The sequence below is a fragment of the Ziziphus jujuba genome, chromosome 1 (assembly GCF_031755915.1).
Source record: "Ziziphus jujuba cultivar Dongzao chromosome 1, ASM3175591v1".
NCBI classification, from domain to species: Eukaryota; Viridiplantae; Streptophyta; class Magnoliopsida; order Rosales; family Rhamnaceae; genus Ziziphus; species Ziziphus jujuba.
The window spans coordinates 26,763,050-26,767,950 of record NC_083379.1 but is presented as its reverse complement, the minus strand read 5'-3'; the positions used below and the strand labels follow the sequence as shown (position 1 = coordinate 26,767,950).

The window sequence follows — 4,901 nt, the reverse complement described above, 5'->3', positions numbered from 1 at the left end:
TTGCATTTGTAATTGGTCTCTAAAAACCTCCTTGGCCATGTGTCCTTGCTTTATTGTGTAAGGACCATAAGTCATCTTGTTCCCTCTTTGGGTTGGTAAAGTCCTTGGCTCTATTTGGCCTTTGAAAAGGCTATGCTTGTGGTATTGACTTTCCCTCATTGTTGGCTACACGGGCTGCTTCTCTGGAGCTAGATTCACCTTGGAGTTGAAGACCCCTCCTTTCTTCTGTGGCTTGCAAGGCATTGATCAATTCAGAAAGTAAGATTTGTGAGAGATCTCTTGTCTTTTCAAGAGCCAAAGATGTATATACGCATCCAAACATGCAATTAAGGCTGAATGCATCTTAAAAGAAGACAAACAAACCAGTTTTGGACATAGAGAAATCGAACCCACTGCAAGGAAAGTTCAACTCACACTTTTAATAAAAATTGGGACTTATATAGTACAAGGAATTAAAAGCTTTCGAAGGCTACAAGATTATCATCATGCACAATTGCCATATAAGCTTGGACAATATTATGAGGATGAAATCATTTACATATTTAATCCAAGTTGAACATCAAAAGAAAAGAGTCAAGCTAATGACTTTAAATAAGCGCTCTACTTTGTCTTGTATTAATCTATTTATTTTAGTTGTTTTGATGTGTTTTTTTTTTTTTTTTTTGAGTTTTTTGCAAGGTTTTAAGATGTTTAGGAAGAAAAGAGCGAAATATGTATGTTGAGAAGTTCAAGTCTAAAGCTAAGCTTTTGGAGTACAACCACCTTAAATATGCATTGGATTGCATCAACTTGCATGGGCACATACCCTTCTTTTTGACTGCATAGTGTGTAGGGAAAATGCAACATATAGGTTTTTCCCTAGTTTTCACACTGCGAGGAATATTCCATGTCTTCATAGGGGAGTATTCTTTACCTTTTATTTACTTTTGCTTTATTTTATGTTTTTCACAATGAGGACATTGTTCATTTTAAGTTCGAGGTGAAAAGCATGCTTTGCATCTTTTAAATCTTGTCTTTTAAGTGTCTTTATTAGTTTTTATTTTCCTTCATAAAATTTTTGAAAAATCCAAAAATATTTTTACTTTTGAAAAATCCAAAAATATTTTTACTTTTAGTGTGTGTTTTATTTGGCAGATTTTTATTATTAAAAAAAATTACTTTTGTGGTGTTTTCTTAAGTACTTTAATGAGCAAATGATAAGACTATGATTAAAAATATATTGGTTTTTAGATAGTTGATTTCCTTTTATGTAGGCTTAAATACTTGAAGTTATATTCATATGTCGTTAGTTTAAATAAATTTTGTGCACATGATCAATAATGCATGAATTAGAGTACTTTATTATTAATTGAACTCTAGAACTTGCTTGATTATAGCTCGAGGCAAAATCCTAGGAAAATGAATTACTAAGAACATGATTTAGGCCATCTTTGTTTACGTTTGAGCCTTTCAAGCCTACCTAAAACATTATTTTCCACTAGTACCTTATTTGAGCCTTTAGGATGCATAAAGATGTATTAGAGCATTTTGTTCATTAAACCACATTTAGTACCTATTTTGAGCCTTAAATTTCTTTTTCCTACCTTGAACATACTATAAATAGAGCTTTAATTGAATTAATATGAATATATATGGTTGTGAGTTAGTGAGAGTGCTGAAGAAAAAGAAAAAAGAAAGAATATTGAAATGGGGGTTAAGTATTTAGTGAATTTGGCTTTAGCATGTATTTTTGTAAAAATTGGAGGTTTGAATGTGTAATAAGAAGAAGAAAAAAATTTTTGTGGGTTTAGTGGAAATGGGGGGAAAAAAAATTGAAAGGAAAAGAGGAAAAAAAAAAGAAAAAAAGAAAAAAAGAAAGAAAGAAAGAAAGAATATGTGTGATTTGAAGAAAATAATACAATAAAAAGGAGAAAAAGGATATTGAAATTGAAGTTAAAAGAAGAAAAGAAGTCCAAAGAAAGAAACAAATTTTACAAGTAAAAGCCATGAAATTTTAGGTTTCTTTCATTAATTTATTATATCTTATCCTTTTCTTTCTTTTAAGCCATACCCTATAAAGCCTTTACAACAAAAGCCATGAAATCCTAATGATTTAAGGTGGTGCAATAGCCTACATTAGTGAAGAATAATAATTAAGTCAAGCATATGGTAGTTCATACTTTATTATCAATCTCTAATTCTTGTAAATTTATTCAAATGCATGATATTGAATGTATAAACTGATTTCCACACAACACATTGGAAGTATCATATATATTGGATGGAAGATAAGGTATTGAATTACATAATTACTTTGATATCATTTGAAGCTTAATATGTTATACAATTTTTGAGGCACCCCATTAAAGTATCTTGTGTTCTTTAAAAGTTTCATTTTCTTATTCTTTTTCTTTGCTAGGGACTAGCAAATCTTAAGTTTAGGGGTATTTGTTAGGTCTAAAATATTGATGATTTTATGCAATATCTATAGCTTAATATTTGTTAGTTTGTGTTTATTTGTTATGGAAAGATAATTAAATATCTTTCTTAATCTAGGTGAAAGAGGAGGAATTTTAAGAAAAAAGCCATAACAATGGATTCCTTGGGTCGAATTATGGCGGGAAGCAAGATTGAGCTCGAAAGGATAAAGCATTGAAAATATTCTATTTGAAGAGTCACTGAGGTAGGCTTCACATCTCCCACTCCAAGCTTCCTATAAATGCTATATGGCATCAAATTAATGCTAGCACCTAAATCACAAAGAGCCATAAAATTATAATGTCCAATGTTACACGGGATATCAAAGCTTCCTGGATCTTTTAACTTGGGTGGAATCCTATGGTGTAACCTAGCACTACTCTCCTCACTCAAAGCTACTAACTCATAATTCTCCCACCTCCTCTTGTTTGACAATATCTCCTTCAAAAACTTAACATAGGAAGGCATTTGTTCTAAGGCATCTATGAAAGGGATATTTACATGCAATTGCTTAAATACATCAAGAAACTTTTTAAATTGATTATCTAACTTTGCATTCCTAAACCTAGATGGGAAAGGTGGAGGTGGGGTTTTCTTGTAGGCTTGATTCTTCTCCTCATTTTCGTTGTGCTTGTCAATAGGTTTGGTTAGGTAAGGTGCTGGTTCAACTTTCTTTGATCCAGTTGGTGAGCTCTCGGCCTCTCTTCCATGTGGTGGTATGTACTTTGTTGGTGGAGACTTCATGGCATCACTTAAACCTTCATCTTTTCTCCTATAAGCCTCATTATGCTCCACATTTGATTTTGAGTTGTCATGTGTGACCAAGTGTGATGTTGAGTCTATAGGGCTCTCTTCATCTTCATCATCAAGAATTACCATCCCTTTGTCACTTTCTTTAGGCCCGGCTACTTGCTTTCCACTTCTTAATGTAATGGCTTGAACCTGCTCCTTTGGGTTCTTCTCCGTTTGGCTTGGCAAAGTTCCTTGACTTCTTTGGAATTGAGTTGCTAATTGACCTATTTGGTTCTCCAAGCTTTTGATTGCAGCCATTTGGTTGTTGAACATTTGACTATGGTTTGTCAATTGTTGCTCAGTTCTCTGCATGAAAGAATTAGTACTATTAGATAACTCTTGCAAGGATTGTTCAAGTGAAGAAAATTGAGTTTGAGCTTGAGAAGAATTTTGATTTTGATGTGCAAGTTGCGGCTTTTGGTAGAATGGAGATTGGAATTGTTGTCTTTGAAACCCTCCACTTTGTCCTTGATTAGACCCTTGCTGGTTGTTGTTAGACCATGAAAAATTTGGGTGGTTCCTCCATCCTGGATTATATGTGTTAGAATATGGATTGTTTTGTTGCTTTTGGAAGTTCCCTACAAAATTAACATCATCAGAAGCAAAGGGATTTCCAACTTGGCAATCCACACTCTTATGATCATGAGCACCACATAAATCACAAAATAAAAAATTATTAGTAGATTGGATAGAATTCACCCCTATTTGACCAAATTGAGTATTCAACGTCTTCATGAATTGGGTTGCAAGTTGATCTCCTAAGTTGTTAATATCAACATCTTCCACGGCCTTTACTTGACTTCTTCCATTTAGTCTCCTCTCACTTGGATATTGGTAGTTATTATGGGCCATCTCTTCAATTAATTCAAATGCTTCTGATTGCCTCTTCTTCATTAAAGAACCTCCTGCAGCTGCATCTACAAATTGTTTGTTACCATAATCTAGACCATTATAGAAAATCTGTACCTGTATCCATGTTGGAAAACCATGGTGTGGGCATCTTCTTAATAGTTCCTTGAAGCGCTCCCATGCATCATACAAAGTCTCTTGGTCCCATTGACAAAAATTGTTTATATCACTTTCAATTTTGCGGTCTTTGATGGAGGAAAAAATTTGTCTAGGAATTTTGCCTCCATAGCATCCCATGTAGTGATAGTACCTGCAGGTAAAGAATTTAACCACACTTTTGCCTTGTCTCTAAGAGACCAAGGAAAAAGTCTTAATCGAAAAGCATCATCAGAAACACCATTTTGTTTAGACATATCACACAATTGAAGAAAACTAGAAATATGCATGTTTGGATCTTCATGAGGCAAACCACAAAATTGAACATTATTAAGCAAAGAAGTAGTAGATGCTTCAATTTTAAAATTGTTTTCTTCAATGGGTGGTCTCCTTATGCAAGACAAATCACCAACTTTCTTGTGACCAGCATACTCGCATATGGGCAAATCATCTTCTCTTTGGTTGGCCATTGCACCTTCTTGAGTTCCTTGGTCTATACGTACCCAAGTACCCCTTATGACTTGTTTTCTAGGTGCTGGTTTATTTTCTAAGTCAACTTCCTCCTTGAACTCTTGATCACCACTATGACTCATACACAACACCTAATTCCTAAAAAGAGAGCAAGGAAAATAAATTAGAAAGAAAAT

The 4,901-nt window shown here is 33.8% G+C and overlaps 1 non-coding gene across 1 annotated transcript; it reads left to right on the top strand.

Annotated features, from left to right (window-relative positions):
• The first annotated feature begins 4,231 nt into the window (after positions 1-4,231).
• LOC132800400 (small nucleolar RNA R71) lies at positions 4,232-4,338 on the top strand. Its single transcript, XR_009635470.1, has one exon. It is a non-coding gene; the product is annotated as a small nucleolar RNA R71 (small nucleolar RNA).
• Positions 4,339-4,901: the final 563 nt, after the last annotated feature.